This window comes from Sylvia atricapilla, chromosome Z, assembly GCF_009819655.1.
Source record: "Sylvia atricapilla isolate bSylAtr1 chromosome Z, bSylAtr1.pri, whole genome shotgun sequence".
Classification (NCBI taxonomy): domain Eukaryota; kingdom Metazoa; phylum Chordata; class Aves; order Passeriformes; family Sylviidae; genus Sylvia; species Sylvia atricapilla.
In genome coordinates this window covers 47,814,556-47,838,329 of record NC_089174.1, presented here as the reverse complement: position 1 = coordinate 47,838,329, position 23,774 = coordinate 47,814,556, and positions in this window count along the sequence as shown.

Genomic DNA, 23,774 nt, shown 5'->3' with positions numbered 1-23,774 from the left:
CTATACATATAATGTATGTATATATGGATTATATATGTGTGTATATTACATTTCTATTAAATATATTACATTTTTATAAATATTATATATTGAATATATATATATATATACTGATATGAGGTTATATTGTATTGTGTGATATGACATGACATAACATGTTATTATAACATTATATACCTTAAAAAGGCACATTAGTCAAGGACATGAAAGAAAGATAAAATAATATTTCTTCATTGTAAACAAATGATGAAAACATTATTACATGAACTTATTCTCAAGATACGTATCTTCTTTCAAACCTTGGAGTTCTAACTTTCACCACCTTTTTTTTCTCTCTTCCCACCTGCCAAAGAAACCCAACCCAACCAACAACAAAAAAAGCTTACAAAACCCAGACAAACAAAAAAACCCACCTAAATTTTTAGTTAGGAAGCTGATATGTTTCACAGACATGAAAAACAAGACTGCTCTGTCACAATCCACATTTTTCTTGAGAAGGTATGTATCACTTGAAAATATGTGCCAGCATTAACAGACAGCACTTTTCAACTTTTTAACATCTTCTTTATATAACAATTCCAAAGTCATGAACAAAACTGCATGTTTTTTGTTTTTTCTGACTCCTTTTTTTTTTTTTTTTTTTTTTAATAATTCCATGGTTCAGGGGAAAAAATGTAACAGAATTATCAAACATGTCACAGGCAATTTTGCATCTCTGTTTCTGATACAGTGGGAAAGTTCTGAAGTGCAGGAGAACCAGAAGACTACATTCAAAACTAAACAAAACTTTCTAGAATTTCCATATAGCCAGTGTGAAATTCACAGATTTAGAGAGAAAAAAAATCAGGAAAATTACTGTTATTATTTTTTACTGCAAGAATGCCTTAAAATCCTTGCATTTTAGCATAGATTTTACTCATTTTGGAAAAATCCTGATAGAGACTTTTTCTGAAATTCTGGCCTGCTTTGAAGGACCACAAATTCCCAGATTACAGTAATCCTGAAAAATCTACTAATAATATAGTATTTGAAAGAAGAGCCAATGATTAATACCAACATAAATAAAATAAAATAAAATAAAATAAAATAAAATAAAATAAAATAAAATAAAATAAAATGTTCGTGTAGAAAATATAGAATCATAGTATCATTTAGGCTGGAAAAGGCCTCCAGGATGATCAAGCCCACCCATTAATCTACATTTGCTAAGTCCACCACTAATCTATCTCACTAAGTGCCACATGTATGAGTGTTTTAAAGAAGTCCAGGAATGGTGTCTTAGTTTAGGGTAAATTCAGGGGGAAACCTTTGAATGGGGTCCCTCTGGAGAGCAAACCCAAATGGCTCTTCCTCCCAGCTGGTCTGGGAAAAGAACTTCCTCAGAGAAAAGTGGAAAAAAATATTTATTTGACGAACAAAATTCTCACAAGCATAAGGAATAAATAATATGAAACAATAAAACCTCTCCATTCCAAAGAGAGATGGCAAAACTGTGAGAGGTCCTTGCCCTGGGTGTAGCTCAGCTCTCTCTGTCTCTTATCAGTTCCAGTCCCTTCAGTGCTGGAAAATGCCGAGGTCCAGGCCCGGCAGGCCACAGGTGTGTGCCCAAGGTCCTTCTCTGGGTTTTTCAGAGTCCAGAGCAGATTGATACAGTCCCAAGAAAAAGGGAAAAAAAACAGTCCAGAGAGCTTCTCTGTCTCAGCTAGCTAAACTAACTAAAAGCAAAAAAACTGCCTCTTTCTGGCTGCTGTCAACACTGTCCTGAGGAAGAAAAATGCAGAGGGGTGAAGGCCATTTTTCAAAACAAACTGTGTGCTTCTTCTTTCCTGCTTCACTCTCAGATCCAGTCTTAAAGGTACAGAACACAACATACAGCACACACAGAACAGATGGTTGGAGATGCAAGCATCATAGTCATCCTGGGACAGATGGTGACTCAGTCACTTCCTGAGTCACTGCTTGATGACTTCCAATGCTTGGCAACTTTTGGCAAGGTAATATTTCCTTATATCAAATCTAATCCTGCCCTGGTGCAACTTGAAACTATCACCTCTTGTCACTACTTGTCCTACCGCTTGTTACTTGGGAGAAGAAATTGACCGCACTTAGCTATAACCTGCTTTCAGGGAATTCTGGAGAGTGATAAAGTCTCCCCCTGAGCCTCCTCTTCCTGTGGCTAATCATCATCTATTCCTCATAGGCTTTGTGCTCGGTGAATGTTCAGTGTCATAGAACTCAATAAACCTTGACAAAAAACATTTTTATAACAATTTTTATTCAATTTGATGTAATTAAAACAATCTGAAAGAGTATAGCTTTTTTTTTTTCAAGTTTTTTTTGTTTCAATCTTGTATTATTTAGATCTTAAGTCAGGAATAATCATCAAAACAAAAACCTCATGCAGGCATGAGTGCTGTGAATGTTTTGGCTAACCCTAACAAAAAGCCTTAATACAGCAGCATATCAGAGAAAGATAATTGAAACCACTATGTCTTGCTTACTATGCATATATGGTCAAGCAAAGCAAAGCCACCTAATAATAAGTGTAAGAAAAAACCCAAGCAGTTTCATTAGGCTGAAGTGCAAAGTAAGTTATGTTCACAAATTAAACCTAGCTTGCATGAAAGAATGGAACAAACAGTGATTAAAAGGAGACTTCTCATTTTTCTAGTTTCAGTGTCAGGAGTTTGCTGACACAAAAGAAGTCATCCTTAAATATTTATGTGTTGAGTGGGAGATATTTGACAGTCATATCTTTTCATATCACATGCTTACATGAAATGTTTTATAAATATATATATATATATATATATAAAACATGTATCTAAAGTGTTGTATTATTTATGGAGTACTGTCTCAAAATTTAAATCATAAACTAAAGAGATAAGGAGACAACAAGCAGAAAATAAATATGTGCATGCATGTTTGAATCTCATAAGATGTCTACTGCTATGCCTGCATTTATCTCCTTGAAGCAATGTTAATTTAATGTAATTAAAATAGCACATGACAGGGAAGAACACTACTAAATGCTTCTAAAAATGTATGTTGCCAGGTGCCACAGTGTTTTATTTTTCATATGAAAACATACATACAATCAGATATACTAATTGAACACTAATGTTTCACAGTTGGAATTCAGATGAAAGCAAGATGCCTGAACTAAGAAGCCTTCCAGTTAAAGATGCCCTTTCTATAAAGATATTGCAGTCATGGCCTATAGTTATTCAAGGGCTACATTGCAAAAGCTTGATGCCTCTCCTCCACTTGTCTCTGACTGTGTTTCATAATAGAAGACAAAGAAGTGGATTGTCTCACTAGGTAGGTTTAATTAGTCCATCATTTAAATTACCAGCAAAAGAAATCAGCATTACCATTTTCTTGTCAAGGAGCGAATAAGAGTGAGACAAATTCTTTCATTTTACCTGAATTACTATGGCTTCACTGGGACTTTATGGTCTATGCCTTGTTGAATTGATGCCCTTATCACTATTTTTTTACTGTATTTTTAATTTGTTGATAGGTGAGGTTTCCGAATTGGCTTCTGCTTCTTCTGTAAATTTGATGAAACACAGACATCTGCACTCCTTAGTTAAAAAAAAACCTGCCTTCATCTTCATCCTTTATCTTGGCTCCCACAGACCAGTGGCCAGATTGGACATACTTATTGCATTACTGTTTTCTAAAGACTGAACCCTCCCTTTGGCCCCTAGATTGTTTACAAGGCTGTGCACTGAACTTGGCTTACTACCATTTCCTGCATTAACACTGTCTGGGATTCCCTGAAGCATCTGAAATGGAAGTGAACATTAAAGAAATTATAAGTTTTTCAGATGGACTCATAATAGCTGGAATGAAATAAGAAAAGGAAGATAGTCTAAAAGAGATTGAATGGAAGTACAGCCTACCCAGAGACATACAATCATCACCTGGTCATTACACAACAATATGTTTTTGCACTGTCCTTTTTGTTATTATCTCTGCTGAGACTTGTCTCTGTTGGTGTTTGCTTACTGCCTAAGTTGTCTGCCAGTCTTACCATGTCATCCTAATCTAGCCATCATCAGGCAGAAAAACACTGATCTCTTCAATTATTTTTCCTCAAAATTAAATAGAATTTTTTTATTCTTTTTTTATTTAGTTTGAAAGTGTATTTTTCTACAAAAGTATAATTTCTTAGTTCTCTATGTTATTTGAAATTTCATCTCAGACAGGTAACATTATATAAATTCAATTGAATTAAATTAAATTTTTGCTTGATGTTTCTTATTCATCCATCTCCATCAATAATTAAATGGAACCATTTACAAAAACTTATGCATGAAATAGAAAAGCTGAAATGTAAAGCAATACACCAGAATAAATAATCTACTTATTATATTTGCCCATAAACCACCAGCACAACGAGTAAAAATGTGGGACAGCAGCAAGCCCAAACCTTGACAAAACGAACTTCCATAAAGCCATATCCTTCTTCATGCATTGCATAAGGTTACCTGGCACTGACACAGAATAATGGTATAAACTGAAAGTCTCTGTTCATGTATCTTTGGAATTAAAAACCAATCTCTTTGTACTATTCCTCCAGAAAGAAAATCTGACTAGATCTGCAAAATGCTGGATTTATACTTTTCAGAAAGACTTGAATTCGTTCTGTCCATAAAACTATACTGATCATGTATCATCTCTAGGTCCCAGACTCAAGAAATCAACAACGAGGTCATCAAGTTTAAAAGAACCAGCCACTCAGCATGCAAACCCCACGGGGAAAATAATGTTTTATTATTCAGGATTTCACAGAGCACAAGAGCAGAAGACATCCTGAAATATATTATTTCAGAAATTCTTTTGTCTGTGAGAATCTGATGATGGCCTGATTTTCATGCCATTCATTTATTTTTGTCTACAAACCCCAAATAATTATACTGCAGTATAAATCTTTTTTGTGGCCCATTGAGCAGGCTGCTGTAACAGAAACAGCTGAACAGTTCTATATATTAATGGTAAATTTAATTTTTATGGACGAACACAGGAATATGACAATGCTCAGGCAAAAGATTGCTTCAAAATACCAAATATCATGGCAGCTTGGAAAGATAGAGAAATCACAGATGTGCTGCTATGTAGTTATTATTAGAAATAACTCATCTGAAATTTATGAGATATCCATGAAAGACATTTTTAATGACTCATAAGTGAAAATTTTATTCATATTTAAGAAAAATCATCCAAAAAGAAAAAGGAAAATAAGAGGCAAATAATTCATGTCAGGATTTTGTGGTAATTTTGTTTTTGTGGTGATTTTTTCTTTAGTAAGAAAGAACATTATTATATGCAGTATTTTAAATAACAGTCAAAAGGGCTGTGTTCTCTTTTGTTAAGAAAACAGAGAATTCATCACTATATATGTTTTAATGAAACCTTAGAAAATGAGTACACATAATAAATAATAATAAGTTAACTATATAATAAAGGTTAAAATTGATATAGATGGTCACTGACAAAAATAATTCCTCAGAGTGTTCATATCTGGTGACAAATAAAGATCTTCAAAATACTAAGATTCAGATATATAGATGAACCATCTGACTTCAGTGATCACTTGGGCAAATGGATTTTAACATCTCAGGATTAGAGTACTAGATATCTATCAGAATTTAATACTAAATAAATAATGATCTCTACTCTTTGTGAAGAAGTACAAGTAAAAGCCTTTCTTTCGTGTGAGCTGAACATAACCACAACAAGGTAATTCTCAAGGATTTTTTTTTTCCATCTGGATACCTTTGACACTTTAGAGGCAGAAAAAATCACTATGGGGGGAAGTATCAGGGTACTATAAGCAGAGCCACCTGAAAGAAGAGCTGTGCAGCAGTATGCTACCAGACTGTGAGAGGGTGTCTTGCAATCCACTTTACCTCTGCAATCTACCCACCTAAATATATGAACTTCAAGCTTGGGAAAAACAGAGAAGAGACTTTAAAAACCAGTTTCACCAGCTCTTCAATTAAAAAACCTTAACAGAATTAAAACCCTGGTTCTTCTCAAAGTAAAGCCTGTTCACCCATATTCTAAGTGATTATGTTGTCTAAATAGTGAAGAACCAAGTTAAAGAGTTTTGCTTTGTGAAAAATACATAGTCCTAGAATATTCTCTTGAAACTAAGAGAAAAATATATTTACAAATAATTCAAATTCATTTGGTGACAATCCTAATGACTATGATAATTTCAGTTTTTTTAAATTATGACAAAGCAAAACAGGTAAGTGAAAAATATTTATTCTTAGAAAAATTCAGTATTTTTAAATGCATTCCATACTTTTCATATGCTGTAACTCTACCTTATTTCCAAGCTTTTTTTGTGTTTTGAAAAGGGAACTTGTCAATTTAGAAACCTATGTATTGCATCTTATGCTGTCATTGCCCAAGACACATCTAAACATGCCAGCTCAGACTAACAATGATTGAGCTTATGATTGTTCAAATCCATACACAATAAATGAACTCACTGGAGTTATAAATTTAGAAGTAATGAAGAAGAGTTTAAGCCCTTTCAGAAATGAGTTTATTCTTCTTTTCACTACCTTTACAGTTACATGTATCATAGACATAAAATAGAAAAAATTCTGTTATGATATGCATTTCAAGCATATTATTTGCATTTTTAAGAAGATTCCAGTGTTTCAATTTATTTCAGATAATCTTCACTTCTCCAACTGACTGCTGTATATAACAGTATATACCGTATATAAAGAGCTAACTTTATTTCTGCTATGTATAAGATGAATGTCCTTTAGAGCAATCACATTTCATAGATAACACCTGCTGTACTAGTTCAGGGACAGAAAGCCTGCACATATGATCACAGTTTAGCTACACATTCTTCATATTTAAGAGTGTTTGTTTTGTTGGTGGTGGTTTTGTTGTTTTGGTTTTTTTAACTTTAAAACAAAAGACCCTGAAAGGCAAATTACCCTCAGAATAAGAGTTGATAGATGGACTGCTGAGATAGGGATACAAAAGAGACTCCTAATATGACAGACAAACCAAACAACAGGATACTTGCAAATAGAGTTTTAACTTCTGAGCCAAGTCAAATATTCATTTCCTACAGAAATGTCATTAGGGTAGCATGTGATAGCAATATTAGTCAAATGCTAAAAAGTACCACAAGAAAAAAGCCCAAACTAAACCAAATACATGTTAAGAAGCACCTCACCAAGAAATATGTTCCTAATTCCAAAACAACTTCAGTCATAAAGTTGTAACCAGACAATAGATAGAAAACTGTCAGGTGGTTTTTCTTCCACACATAGCATTTTAAATACTGGCGCTTAGCTGTCTCTAGCAATTACTGAAGTGGCACTGCAATCTGTTATAACAAAGGAATGCAGCAGATATAGCCTTGATAACGCAAGAGGATTCATCCAGAACAAACTATCCACAGAGGAGAAGAGAAAGTGTAAATGAGAAGAGATCTTAAGACCCTTAGGTTTATTATTAACATTAGTAGCAGCAAAGGAAAGTCAGGTTTTTAGGCAAGATTTTTTAAGTTAGAGGTCTAATTTTAGATATTGGGATCCTCATGAGTGGCTCCATTTGAAAAGTTAATTGCTGATCTCCATAAAGGCTGAGAAATAAGCTGTTGAGAATGCCAAAGGAGACCTAGACCTGTAATTAATAATAAAGGCCATTCTCTGCAGTCTCTCACTTCAAATCTTACTTGGCAATGACAAAATATTTCTATATTTTATTGTGATTATGTGACAAAATTCTGTGGAGTACACTGAGAATGTGAAATCAGAACTTAACAGGTAGTAAAGAGCTTTGTTAAAATACTTTTCCTGTTTTGCAATAAATTCCCACAGATGTGGCAGACACTCCGCCTGGACTTCACAATTGGTTTTGTGTAATTTAGGATGTTAAAAGCCATAATACTTCCTACTTTTAGAAAAGGATATAGCCTCAATAGATATTTATAGATATAGATAGATATTTTTATAGATATTACCTACATAAAATCAAAAGACAAGATTGTCTAACTGCTGCCTTCTTGTTTAAGATGATCTAAATAATTCTAATCAGAAAATGACCCCTATGATTTGTGAATAAAAAGAATAAAATATTTTTGTAAAAAAAAAAAAATTCCATTTTTCTTTAGGGAGGAGGAAGAAAAAAACTGTCATATCTTCTACCTGACATAAATTTTCCTGGGTCATTCTGTTACCTTCTGCCAATCTCTAAGAATTTTTAATCAGTGCTAGAATACTGACAAAGCCAAGCATCATGCTGATTCATCCTAGATGCACAACAGAACCTCTGTATTTCCTGAAGGAATATCAGAAGCAGGTAGTTTCCAAATAAACATTTCTTAAAGGTTCATAGTTTTGAAAAATTGGTGGCTTTGGTGTGGGTTTTTGGTTTGTTTGCTCTTCTTTGTGGTGGTTGTTGTTTGTTTGTTTTTCTAGTATGCTCTGATTAGCAATAGGACAATTTACATTTTCTTCAGCCTATACCAAAAAAATCTTGATCACGGATAGCCCAATATTTGCAGAATGATAAAATAAAATTTATGTCTGTCCCCTAGATGTCCCATTGCAGAAATTGGCACAATTTCATTGCTTGAGTTCATAAATGAAGCAACACTCTCTGGAGCTCTGGAGCTCTTGCGTTCTACAACAAACAATATGACTTTGATTTAAGGAAGGGGCATCTTGAGCTGTATGAGAATTGAGGTGAGTATTTGCTAAACTCAAATGTCTTCCTAAACAACTAAACAATCAAACTCATTGATTTTCCTCAGTAAGCCTTTTAAACCTGTCAGGTAACTTGCTACTTTTGGTTATGTTTTCCTAAGAAATTAATGGAAGTTAAACAAAAATACAGAGGGATTAGTACCCTGCCCTGTGAAATCAAGTCCTTTGCCCCTTAACATCCTGAATTTCAATTAATATACCTTTCAAAAAATTAACTTAAGTTAGCATATGAAAAATTTCCTTAAATCTGAAGACAAAAAGGCCTTTCTCAGAAGACTTACTGACTACTTATTTCCAAATTTTCCTCTTTCTAGAAGATGAAGTATTGCAGAAGGTTTGAGCTACTTACATATCACACAGTCCAAATGTTAATCACTACTAGTATTGTAACTCAATCAGCAGTCTAGTGTTTCAGGGGAATTAAAATTCATCACACAAGCAAAAAATAGAACACAGAAAATAATAACGTTGAGATAACACAGAGCTTCTTCAAATTTCAGCATTGTATGAGCACAACAGCAGTGCAATAGGAAGAAAAAAAAGCCACCAAAAAACTCTGAACTAGTCAAGCTACTGAATATTTCCAGCCAAAGTTACAGCTTTAGCATGCCAAGATCCAGAGAAGGATTTAATTTTGATATTGTAGCAAAATTTAATATGTGAAACTCCTTCCACGTTTTAAAGCCAAATAAGTACATAATTTTTAACCAAAATAAAACACATTCAGTAGGGCATAGAGATAAGATATAAAGCTACACTTATATATGCTCAAAACTTGAGAACATATTGATTGAAATTGTAGACCTAACCATATTGCATTACTGCCAGTACATTGGAGATGGCAATGCAAACAATCATAAAAAAGCAAGACAGAAAATCTCGAAAAAATCTTGCTTGTATGTAATTCAAAAGAAAACTGAAAGAACCAGCCCTCCCTGGGATTTTTTTTTTCCTTTTTTTTTTTTTTTTTTTTTTTTTTTTTTTAATTCTCTTTCTCTACAGTGAGTTAATGAATTCTAATGAAATTACATGCTGGTGGAAAAGTCTCAAAGGGTTTGAGACCCATCTACTTCAGACACAGTTCTAACCTTGGATTTGAAATACATAATAATGCATAAAGAGAAGAAATCTCTTTGTTTCATTTGATACTTTTCTCACAATCAACAGGGAGACAAGAAATGGACTCTGATCAGCTTCCTAAAGGCACATCACAACCCTAGAGAACAGCTGGTCCTTTACAAAAGGAAAAATGGGTACATCCATGAATGTAGGTAAACTTGCATATCCTTTAGACATCTGCAGTTTCATGAGGATTCATGTATTATGTTCAATGGATATTCTGATTTTATTAATTTTATTTGTTTCCTCTCTGCAAAGTTTACTGCTGGAAAATTCTACTGTATCTTGGTAGGCTGTAGATAAATTTTTAATTTGACAACAGCTGCACAGTTTTAAAAGCATAAATTTACATACTGAAACAAACTAGAAAAGATAAAAGGAATATATTCTGTGGCTTTCACATTCCTGAAAATGTCTGTTGTACATCTTACTATCCATATTTATTGCCTCTTGTGACACATTAGCCATAATTATTACACATTCTGAGCCCAGTCATGTATTAATCAAATTTATTCTTTTACTTCTAGGTGAGGCAGATTTGTAATTTTGATTATGATATGTTCCATTAGAGAGGAAAGTGCTTCTGGCAGGACAGTGCACTAGATTTATTAAAAAGAAGAGTGAACACAAAAACGCAACATAAAATGTTCTAGGATGTCCCTTAAGCATAAAAAGAAGCAGCAGGAATAATGCTCAATTTCTTCAATACAGATCCACAGAGATAGAGAGGGAAGATTAGGGGATAAAAAAAAGTGAAAAAAGAGGGAAAAAACAGAACTAACATTCTGAAGCCTGAATACAGTTAGTTGGAAATGTTTAAAAATGGCGCAGAGATGGAATACTTGTCCTATGAAGAAAAGCTGAAAGTTGAAGATGTTTAGCCAGGAGAGACTCCATGAAGATTTAACTGTGGCCTTCCAGTAACTTAAGGAAAGTCTGCAAGAAAGATGGGACAAACCTTTTAGCATGACCTCTTGTGACAGGATAAAGGGTGATGGTTCTAAATCAATTATTGTATAATTCCCTAAAAAACCAGGTTCCTGAAATTTGCGAAAACAATTTTCACATGTACCTGCATCTTCTCAGACTGCCCTTCTAGAGGACAAATTTATTTAACCAAGAAGTGTACTGTGATCTAAGTCCTTTGCCCTAACAAGTGAGGGGCTACTCGAGTGTGTATTCCATTTTTCTTCTTGCAGAATTGTTCTGGGCACACAGATATACAGGCTCCACACCTTCATGATTTCTCTCACCTCATCTTTCACTCGTTTCCATTTATTCAGCAGCTCTCTAATTCAGTGATTTTCATGCTGGCTATTCCATATGGATTGCCAGCATGTCTCTTTTTTTCCTTAACCCTTAGAGTAAAATGCCATGGGGCCAACTTAAGAAAAACAAAACCCTCTGGATGTTCACAAAAATTCCTTATTAAACCAGTACTGAATTTAGCATTTGAGAGTGCTTAATCCAAGCCACCTTTCTTGTCTATCCTGCTGCATACATTGCCTTTTTTTCCTTTTTTTCTTCTTTGATTATATTTAGCTTGGGCAAAACATATCCTCTCTGTTGTTTCATGCAATATCATTGGAAGACATTGGTTTGTGAAGTAACTTTGGCCATTAATAGTGAGATTAGTTGTTTATCATAAAGATTATAATATATTCTTTTTCTCTCTACTAATATATTATAAGGTGAGAAGTGTTTCATGTCTCTTCCACAAAGAATAAATCACCTCTAGCACAAAGTCAGAAAGTCATAATTTGAAAAGTTACTTTAATTAAAATGTTTTAACATATAGGACTACTGAACTTAAAAGCTCAATTTACTGAAAAATTAAGAAGATTGAATTATAGAGTGAAAACTCACTCCTGTCACCAATTGCCTTTTATGTTGCCATCTTGCCATCTTGAGAGCTAATTTATGCATCAGTGCTGAAAATAAAACTTTTTCTGAAAATTAAAATAATAAAAACCCCATTTTTTTTCAGTTTTAGTGTTATTGCTTCATTTTCCTTTTCACCCCTTCCACATTTTGTTTCATTTTGCTGTAGGAATGGTTGCTAGAGGCATGAATTTTGATGAATATAACGCAGCTAAGAATGTTCTTTGATAGTTAAGCATTTCTCAGTTATTTAGGTAAGGTACAGTAAAGCAAATGTTAATAAGAATATTTTATAAATTACAAAGAGGATAATAATTAACAATTTTGCACAGTGTATTTCAGGATTTCTTCTAGATAGGGAGAAGTTTGTTGGGAAAATTGTTGTAGCATAGATTTATGAACTGATCAGGCTACTCTTCTAGAACAATATTAAAATCACCCAGTTCACTGATCATGTGGCAAATACCTGAGGTCTCAAATGTAAAAATGTTTTGCAATATCTCAGGACTGTTGGAAGAAGTGATTTCTTCTAACACGAGTGAGACATTGTCCCACAATTAAATAAAATCTATATGGCCTGGCATACTTCTAAATTTTTATTTGCTATTAGTATTTGAAAGTCATAAAAGTATAAGAAAAATATGGAGGTGTGTTGCTAGTACCAGTAAATGTAAAGTAAAAATAAAGTAATAATAAGCCAGAACTTACAGAAGAGTATGCTTGTGTGAAGTCCAAACACAAGACTGTGAACCCTAACTCACTGCTGCACAGATAAGGAAATGCTTTCTTTACCAACATTGGAGTGCTTTCAAAGTGAATCTTGCACATTCCATCCTCATTATAAAGCATACCCTCTAACAGAAATACCAGAAAAGAGAAAAAGATTTTGCAATTTCACATAATAGAATGTTTTCTGCCTTTTTTTTTTTCTTTCTTTCTTTTAAGTAAGCATTGTTAAAGATGGGATACTTTATTCTCTTAATGAGCATTTTTTTCCTGCTTTCATTACAGGAAACTGCTCATCAGAACTTAATTAAAAGGTTATAAATTTTTCTCCAAGCTAGATAAGATTGGATGTCCTTCAAGAACATAGTGAAACATATGGATAATCTATGGTTTAAAACCAATCCTACAAAATTCATAGAAATTCTTGACAGTAAAAAAAGAGTTTCCTCGAATCTGACTTGTTTTTACAGAGCTTTAAGTAGGGTGTTTTCAGGAGAGAGAATTCATCAAGAAGGGTTCAGAGAATTTACTAACGTCATGTGCCTACAGATGTAACTGAAATTAACGGTAAAATTGTGTTAGAACAATGAACTAAGCTGAGGGAGATTTAGAAAATTATTATGATCTCTATATTTCTGAACTGTTAATGCTTGACATTACCTCCGCCACTGTTTCATGGTCTGATGAAAGTCCTGCAGAACTATTTTATTGTCCTATGTCATGAAAATCACAAAATTTCCCTCCAGAAATTACAGATGATTCTGAGTTGGAAAGGACCGAGAGGGATGAAGTCCAGCTCAAAAAAGGAGCATCTGCTGAACAAAGAGGTCAAGAAGTAACTTGGGAAATATTTACTAATAAAATATCTGCATGATTTCCAAAAACTAAAGAAAATATTATAAAGGGAAGAGAATAATAATTTTCTTATTACATCAGGGAAGGGACCACTGTTATTCTTTCTTTTGAAAATTTGGACAATAGTCAGGGTTCTGGGTGTATCTTTTTAGGAAGAGGAGAATGGAAGAATGTGTTAAATAAGCAGAATTTTTAATTTGCTTGCTTCTAAGATGTTTCAGTTTATGATGTTTATGATAAGACATGCACAGAAAAATGTCAGTGCCCTTACAGACACAACCAGATACTGAAAATACACTGCAAACTCTTTAACTTCAGTGTTCTCTCCCTTTCTCACTACCTCTGTAATATTCTATCAGTCTAGTCTTCATTCTCTTACTAGCTGCATTGTTTTACTCTCTCTTTCTACAAGTCATGTCCTACTTTCTGAGCTGCTCCTCTCTCCCTGTCATTTGTGACCCTTCCACCCACTCACACCTACTGTTTGCAAAGCATGTAAAAAACATCTTTTCATATGTCTACTAAATTAGCAGATCAAAGAGCAACCTTTCCCAAGTGATTTTGTAACACTTTCACTGCCATAAATGTCTCGTAGAAAGGAAGAGAAAGCCAATATGAAGAAATAACCCCCCAAAAATAAATAAAATGAGAAATTAGAGGATTCTTCGGCTCTATTCTTAATGCACCTGAAATCAAGAAAACAAGAAAAGCCCTAGCCCTTTTGTTAAAACAAGAGAAGAGGCCACTGCTAACGCAGAGTGGCTTAGCTTATTTATCAAATTGAATCTGAAAACTTATACTAACTTAAAGGTGGACATGCCCAGAAGTATCTTCTACAAGTTAATATGAAGTAGCATAGCATCCTAACAGAAGCATCTTGTAGCTGTTATATTGAACTAACACAGTGATGTGAATGAGACATGCGTCTTTGTTCCAGGGTTAGATCGAACACCACCTAGTTTACCAGCAGAAGATCTTGAACATAAAGGTATGTGTGTGATTCTAAACATGTGAAACTGATTTTGAAGAAATATTTATTAGTTAGTACAGTCAGAGCCGAGTAGACTCACCCACTCTTTTCAGCTAAGGGAAGTAGACAGGACAGCTCTTGTAACATTTACTCTACCTCAGGCATATTTATGCTTTGTCTCAACAGATGGCAGGGTAAAATTCTGGATTACTCCAAGGAATCACAGTAACGTTTGGTTCTGGGAAAACTCTCCATACCAAATTGATTTTTTTCCAAACCAAAACAATACAAGGTAGCCAAGGCATAAATAAAAAAATTGTCGAAGGTCAGCAAGTAGGCAGCACCTTCCGTGTAATAAAAGCTATTTATGAAACTGTTTCTATACCTGTGGAAAGACACCTAACTTCAATACTTCTATTTTCTTAGATTATGGGTGTAGAATTAACACACATGATTTCATCTTGATGATACTGCTTGGTATAGTAACACCATATAACTTTCTTTTTATATGTCAAAGACCATAATTATATTAAGATGAAATCTTCTAATTTCTCCTAAGTGTGTTTAATATTGCAGTATGTTCGAAATTTTGCTCACAAAACTGGAAGTAATTTTTTTACATGGCAATAAAAAGCCACAAAAAGCAACAAAAAACCCCAAAACCAACCAACCAAACAAACAAACCCCCAAACCAGTATGTTATACTTAATTATAATATTTACTGATGCAGTTCTCCAAATCATCTTTTCTTTCTCATTCCAATTAATATGCTTAAAAACACATTGACAGCAAAAAAGCTCAAAACTATAAATCATTGTTAAATCTGCAAATGAATTCCTTATTAAATAAAGATGTTTTAGAAATGCCAAAAGAAGATCAAGGTAGGGAAAAGGTTAACAGTCATCAATACAGGAAGGAACTGAAAATAGTGATGGAAACTAGATGGCATTTTGAAGTGGCTAAAAATAAGGGCTTAAATAGTCAACAAAAATGCTTTTTACCTGTTGAATGATTTTTGGCAGTGCTGCTTTAAAGATTACTACTTTTTCAGTAAATAACTACTTTTGGGGTGTGGAATAATTTTTAAGTCAAATTACTCTCTGTTTCCTTTGAACATTATTTGTTCAGATTTATTTCTGATGCAAATCCTTTGATTTCTAGCAAACTATGCCTTGATCATTGTACCTATTACATTAAGACCTACTACTACTGCACTTGAAAATTAAGAAATTTAATCTGTAAAACCTTTCTTGGTTTTCTTCAGGTAAACCAACAAAAAAAGGTACAACTATACACTAAAATAACCATACTAGTACCATAACTAGTTGCATGCCTGTTACTATAAGTTATTTTTTGAAAAGATGGCAGCAAGAACAAGAGTAAAACAAAAATATAGGATGTGCTGTGTGGTTGTATAGGGACAGGCGGACCTGCGGAAGATTTCGGGCTGTAACGGTGAGGGAAAGAGCAAAGTCCCATCCCCCTCTCGAGATGAGCTACCCCTGAAAGGAATGTAGACCCCCTACTAACATGTGCCAGTACTTTTCCACTCCAACTACTAACCCAGAAAGTAAGGCTATATCCTGTCTGACGTAGTAGAAGACCCGAAAGTATTTAACCTAAAAACTTTACTTAATAAACATCTTTGTAACCGTCTGCCATATTGGTACAATGCGTCTGTTACAAGACCCGACCCACTCATGAAAGCAAAGTGAAAGTCGTGCTGTACGTCTAAATACCAAAGCCTCCACTGTAGCAAAAACTCCAGACTGCTACAAGTGGTGCCGAAACCCGGGAACGATTAACTCGGAGGACGGGAACTACGCTTGGAAAAGACACAGCGGGCAGGAGTCGGCCGGTCCGAACTTCTGCGGAGGAGAATGAAAAACGGGGGACGCCCCCAGGGACCCCGCGGACAGCATGGAGTCCGTAGCAACGATCATGAGTTCAGTTGCGGTCCACTGGAAACAGCGAGACCAAAGGGAATTATTTCTTGCTATTGCAAGATTATCGGAATTTGGCGTTATAAAACGCCCAATATATATATTAAATTCAGAGGGGTGGGACAAATATACAGTTGCCCTGGTGGAAAATACAAAAGCCACTGGCAGCGGAAAAGTTTTAAAAGCATGGGGAAAAGTTGAAAAAGTGTTGCGAAAAGCAAGGGAAGAACAGAAAACTTGGAACGCTGCAAAAACGTGTTTATTCACGGCTAAGCAGCCGGGGAGAGGGGACCGAGGAGGCGCAGGACCCTACGGAGAAGCCCTAGAAGACACGGGGGGGGGGGGCGCAGTGCGGCAGAAACCCCAGGGGAAAAGCGGGAATCAGACGCGGTAACCCCCTCCACAAATGCATGCATAAAAGCCGCAGAGCACGCGGGAAAACCCCAAATCCCCCCGCGAAAGCCCCCAGATCCGAACACCCCCGAAAAAACCGCGGCTTCCCCGATCGCTCCTCCCTGCCGCGTCCAGGGTCCGAGCAGCGACATTCCGATAGATTCGGCGGCGGCGCCGTCCGCGCGGAACGGCGGCTCCCCGGCACGGTCCGAAACCGCGGTCTCTCCAGCCGCTGAGACGCGGCGTGGGCGGGCGGAGGAGCGTACGCGGTTCGTCTGGGAGGAACTCGCGCGGCAGGCGCGAGACGCAGAGAGATTGGCCACCACCGCGAAGGGAATACACCCCCCGCCATATGGCCAATATGGCGCCGACGGTCCGGCGCGGGGGCAGAGCGACCAATCGCCGCTACCCCCCCCGCCATGTGGCCAAGATGGCGCCGGCCACGTGGAGCGCGCGCGGGGGAGGGCGCCACGTGGCGATGGGAACCCGGAAGTGCAAAACCCCGCGACTGAGCATGCGTGGGGGGTCGGCGGAAATCCGGAGCCACCGACCTACATGGCGCATGCGCGGGAGAGCGGGGGGGGGCAAACACGCGGACAAGGACCTTTACCAATGTCATCTACCAAGCGCGGGGGCGAGCAAAAGGGGGGAACGTGGGACTACCCCCGCGAAAGGCGCCGGCGTCACCCCCGGTCGGAAAGGGGGGGCCGGGCGCGGGAGGCGGAATGGAGTCAAAGTAGAGGGGACATCCGAGCCCACCCGCGGAAGGCGGAACGGGGGCGGAGTCCGGCGAAAAAGCATGGGAAACCGGAAGTTTACCACCAGTTCACTTCCGATACAGAAGGGAGTTACAGCTCCACGGCGAGCTCTACAGAGAGCTCCGAGTCCGATTCGGAAATGGAGATAACAGATTTTATAAAGTTTACAGCGAAACCGAGCAAAGCCTTTAACAATGTAAGGGAACAAATTCAGGGCAAATTAACCGATTGGGGGAAAATAAAATTAGCCTGTGCAGAGTGGGAACCTGCGGCTGCAATACATGCGTTCCCGGTACGGGTTTCTGGCACCCGGCAGAATCAGAGGCGGACTTACACCCCGCTTAGTACGAAAGAAGTGCAGATTGTGGTAAAAGCGGTGCAGGAAAAAGGAATTAATTCAGCCCTGGTGTCCACACTGATCGATGGTCTTTTTAGCAATGATGATATGCTGCCTTTTGATATCTCAAAAATAATCCGTATGTTTTTTGATGAGGCAGGGTTGATTGTATTTCAGCAGGAGTGGTCCAATTCATGCGCAGCTGCCCTAGCTCAAGCCTCAGGGCAGGGACAGCCTCTCCATGGCTCTACCCTGTCCAGGCTGCTTGGCAAACATGACGATGTGGCCACGCCCCAAAACCAAGCTGCACACCTCACAGCAGAGGAGGTGAAAGCAACAACCAGGGCAGCTAAGGAGGCAATAAGGACAGCCTCCCAGGTGGTGGACAAGCTCACGCCATGGTCAACGATCAAACAGGGGGAAAGTGAGAGTTTTACACATTTTGTGGACCGATTACAGGCTGCAATTGATTCATCTACCCTGCCTGCAGCTGCAAGGGGACCGGTGGTGACAGATTGTTTAAAAACAGCAGTGTAATACTGTAACCAAGGAAATTTTACGGTCTCTCCCAGCAGGAGCCAGCTTAGCTGACATAATCAAACATGTGGTAAAAGAAGAACACCTAATACCCATGCAGGCAGCGGTTCATACCCTAACAAATGCAATGGCTTGCCTGAAGTGTAGCCAAACAGGTCAGACCTAAACCAAATCCTTCGTATGTTAGAAGCTACCTTCCTATCCCTGAATGAATCTAACCCTAACCTAACCAATTCCTGTTGGCTTTGTTATGATGTCCAACCACCTTTTTATGAAGGAGTTGCTTTAAACACCCCATTCAGTTACTCCGCCGCTGACGCACCCCAGCAATGTAGATGGGACACACCCCGCAGGGGCATTACTCTAAGCCAGGTCTCAGGCCGAGGCAAATGCTTTGGTAATGCAACCCTGGCTGAGCGAAAAGGGAATGTCTACACCAGAGTTGTAAAGCCTAACAGAAAGAATAACAAATGGGTAATCCCTGCTACATCTGCAATGTGGGTTTGTCAGAGGTCTGGAGTAAGTCCGTGTGTATTTCTTCCCAAGTTTGATGATTCTAACGATTTCTGTGTCCAAGTTCTGATTGTTCCTAGAGTCCTGTACCACTCAGAGGAAGAAATGTACAGCCTTCTCGAAGAATCCAACAGGCTCCACAAAAGAGAGATGTTGACAGGTGTAACTATCGCGATGTTACTTGCCTTGGGAGCAGCCGGCACAGCGACAGGTGTCTCAGCCCTGGCAACACAACACCAGGGTCTGTCTCAGCTGCAAATAACCATAAATGAGGACCTACAGAGGATCGAGAAGTCCATTTCCTACTTGGAGAAGTCAGTCTCTTTGCTTTTAGAAGTGGTTCTACAGAACAGGCGAGGATTGGACCTTCTGTTTATGCAGCAGGGAGGTCTGTGTGCCGCCTTAAAAGAGGAATGCTGCTTCTATACAGACCACACCGGAGTCGTCAGGGACTCCATGGCCGAACTCCAAAACAGACTGGCTCAGAGACAGAAAGATAGGGAAGCTCAGCAAGGCTGGTTCGAATCCTGGTTTAACCAATCCCCCTGGTTAACCACTTTAATTTCCACCTTGGTAGGCCCATTGGCAATGCTACTTTTAACTGTTACCTTCGGACCATGCCTGCTGAACAAAATAGTTTCATTTGTCAAAGCTCGCCTAGATCAAACTAACATTCTGTTCATAGGCCAACATGAGATGCTGTGAATTTAAAATTGCCAGTCACAAGATTTCAAACTTGCCTGGCAAAAACTTACTCAGGTTTCCAAACTCCTTTTTCCCTTATTAAATCCTAACCTTCTACCTCATTTAGTGCCTATATCTATATCTATATATATGTATATAACTACCTCGTTCTTTTGTGAGAGAGGGGGGGAAGATGTGGTTGTATAGGGACAGGCGGACCTGCGGAAGATTTCGGGCTGTAACGGTGAGGGAAAGAGCAAAGTCCCATCCCCCTCTCGAGATGAGCTACCCCTGAAAGGAATGTAGACCCCCTACTAACATGTGCCAGTACTTTTCCACTCCAACTACTAACCCAGAAAGTAAGGCTATATCCTGTCTGACGTAGTAGAAGACCCGAAAGTATTTAACCTAAAAACTTTACTTAAGAAACGTCTTTGTAACCGTCTGCCATATTGGTACAATGCGTCTGTTACAAGACCCAACCCACTCATGAAAGCAAAGTAAAAGTCGTGCTGTATGTCTAAATACCAAAGCCTCCACTGTAGCAAAAACTCCAGACTGCTACAGTGTTGGGTTGTAGTTTAGGATGTATTCTATCACCATCTTCAGTTAATGGCCCATCAATGCCTTTTGCATGACTCATAGATAACTCTTTAATGGGCCATCAAGGACCTCCTGTATGACTCATCATCCCATTGTGAGATGCTCCACCCACGGGGAGGAGCCAAGCATTCTTGCCTGGATATATGCTGGGATTTGGGACAGTAAAGGCAGCCTTAACCCACTGGATTTCCAGAAGACTGGAGCTACCAGACCTTTCTACGAGATCACTGCTTCAGGAAGACCACCTCATCTGGACTGTTTCCATCACCCTGATCAGGTTGTATTCTGACTCTGTCAGTGGTTTTTTCCTTTTTGTATTGTTGCTTTTATTTTATTTTATTTTATTTTATTTTATTTTATTTTATTTTATTTTATTTTATTTTATTTTATTTTATTTTATTTTATTTCCTTTTCTTCTCATTAAATTCTATTTTCTGACTTAGAGCCTCTCACTTGGTTTGTTTTCAAACCACAACATATTTTTGGTGCCCAATGTGGGGCAGAGGCAATAACAAAAGTCAGAATTACAATTTTATTGAAGAAGACACCTGTCTGCTATGATGCCCAACATGCTTACATGTGTCTTATACCTATCTCTCTATATTTTTCTGAATGTGGGACACTATCTGCCGGCCTTAATACTCCTGCGTAGACCAGGATATGGTACTAAAATTGCTTTACTGGTCTATTATGTCCATTGCTTGATAAAATCTGAGGCAATGAACATTATTCAGAATATATACCCAGTTTTGTATTCTTGTTCTAGTCTAGGATGCTACGTCTGGAGCCTCAACAATCTCACCCAGCCCCTGTGGGGAGGAGTAAAGAATGATTTTTTCCAGCTTTTCAGGAAGGACACAGCAGTTTTTGAAAATGTTGAGTACCCTCTGGATGCCAAGGACAGCATGATGTTCTTGTTAGTCCTGCTTTGTTTTCTCTGTACAGCCCACACCATGCTTAGAATCAAAACACTACATGGTGTGTTGGAGCATGTTCTTAAAGAAGTAGAAGAGGTAAAAAGAAGCAGAGCAACAGCATCAACGTCCACACAGACTGTCACAGAGGAGAAGGGAACCAATGGCGAGGCAGCAGTGTCCTCATCTACACAGACCATCACAGAAGAGAAAGAACCCAAAAGTGAGGCAACAGTGTCCACATCTATGCAGACTGTCACAGAGGAAAAAGGAACCAAAAGTGCCGTCAGCATCTCCACACAAACCGTCACTGAACCGGAACAGTCTAAACCAGTAGCAGTTGCCACCACTCAGAAGAAGAAATCAAGGAGCAAATCAGTCCGCATAGCGACTGATGAGAATAGAGCAGGACCTTCGCACCCAGCTGAAGAGACGAAGACAGAGCTCTGGGTGAGCTGCGTGACCTGCGAAGGGAATTCACCCGTCAGACCAATGAGTCCATCCTCACCTGGCTGCTCCGCATCTGGGATGCTGCAGCCAATGACACCATTCTGGATGGAACTGAGGCCAGGCAACTGGGATCACTGTCCCAGGATGTGGTCATTGACCAGGGAATTGGAAAAACCCAAGAAACTCTCAGCCTCTGGCAGTGACTGCTAACAAGTGTGAAAGACAGATACCTTTGTAAATAAGACCTCCTAGTGCACCAAGGAAAATGGAACACAATAGAACAAGGTATCCGATGCCTAAGGGAATTGGCTGTGCTGGAGATCATTTTTGCAGAAGATGAGAGATTTCCTAAGAGCCCAGATGATGTCCAGTGCACATCACGGATATGGTTGAGATTTGCACGGCTTGGACCAGAGATGTACTCACGTTACCTGGCAACACTGCAATGGAGAGAGGGCGAGGACAAGGTGGGTGTTCTGGCTAATAAACTAAGGATTTATGAGGACACTGTCAGCACCCCAGTTCCTACCCATGTCTCATCTGTGGAAACAAGACTGGCTAAGCAAGTCAGGAGCTTAATTGAAGAAGGCCATCAGAAACTGAAAAATGGACTTTAGGAAGAAATTTACGATATCTCACCAGAGCCGACGAGAGTCTCTGCCATTAGGAGCAGGCGTCCCCCAGCCAGGGAGAGAGGATACACACCCCGAGGTACCCTTTGGTCTTTTCTTCGGGAGCATGGAGAAGATATGAAGAAGTGGGATGGAAAACCCACCTCCTCCTTAGCAGCCCGGGTATGTGAACTGAAAAGAGAAACACCTACCACAAAAAGCTCATCTAGACTTAGTGTTGCTCCGGTCTCTCGTGCGCAGAACTCCAGACGGTACAGGAATGATTATATGACTGATCCTCTTGAAGGGACCTCAGCAACATATTTACAGGAAGAGAACAATGTATGCGATGACCAGGAATAGGGGGGCCCTGCCTCTAGCCAGGAAGAGGAAAGGGACAATTCAGATCTACTGGACTGTAGGATCTGTGTGGATCTGATGGCCTGGCACATCTGACCCACAAAAATATACAGCATTAGTTGACACTGGGGCCCAAAGTACCATGATGGCATCAAGATATGTAGGAACAGAAACCTTTTCTATTACAGGAGTAACAGGAGGGTGCCAGGAACTGACTGTATTAGAGGCTGAAGTGAGTTTAGCTGGGAACGAGTGGCAAAAACACCCAATCACAACTGGCCCAAAGGCCCCATGCATCCTTGGCATAGACTATCTCAGGAATGGATATTTCAAAGACCCAAAAGGATATCGTTGGGCTTTTGGGATAACTGCAGTGGTGAAAAAAAAACATCAGACAGTTGAATACTTTGCCTGGTCTCTCAGATAACCCCTCTGCTGGGGGACTGCTGAAAGTTGAAGAACAACAAGTACCAATTGCCACAGCAACAGTACACCGTCGGCAATACCGCACAGACAGAGACTCTGTGATTCCCATACATGAGATGATCCGTAAACTGGGGAGCCAAGGGGTGGTCAGTAAGGCCCGTTCACCTTTCAACAGCCCGATTTGGCCGGTGCGTAAGTCCAGTGGAGAATGGAGACTGACGGTGGATTACCGTGGTCTAAATGAAGTCACACTGAGTGCTGCTATGCCAGACATGTTAGAGCTTCAGTACGAGCTGGAGTCCAAAGCAGCAAAGTGGTATGCAACCATTGATATCACCAATGCCGCCTTCTCCATTCCTTTGGCAGCTGAGTGCTGACCTCAGTTTGCCTTCACCTGGAGGGGCGTACAGTACAACCAACTTGGAACCAACTGCCTCAGGGGTGGAAACAGCCCCACCATCTGCCATGGACTGATCCAATCTGCACTGGAAAAGGGTGAGGCTCCAGAGCATCTGCAGTACATTGATGACATCATCATATGGGGGAATACACCAGAGGAGGTCTTCAAGAAAGGAGAGAAGATTATCCAAATTCTGCTGAAAGCTGGTTTTGCCATTAAAAGAAGCAAGGTTAAGGGACCAGCTCAAGAAATCCAGTTCCTGGGAGTCAAATGGCAAGATGGTTGTGGCCAAATACCTGCAGAGATAATCAACAAGATCACTGCCATATCCGCACCTACCAACAAAAAGGAAACGCAAGCTTTCCTAGGTGCCATAGGCTTTTGGAAGATGCACATTCCTGAGTACACTCAGATTGTGAGCCCTCTCTACTTGGTGACCCGCAAGAAGAACAATTTCCACTGGGGCCCTGAACAGCAACAAGTTTTTGTTCAGATCAAGCAAGAGATCACTCATGCAGTAGCATTGGGCCCAGTCAGG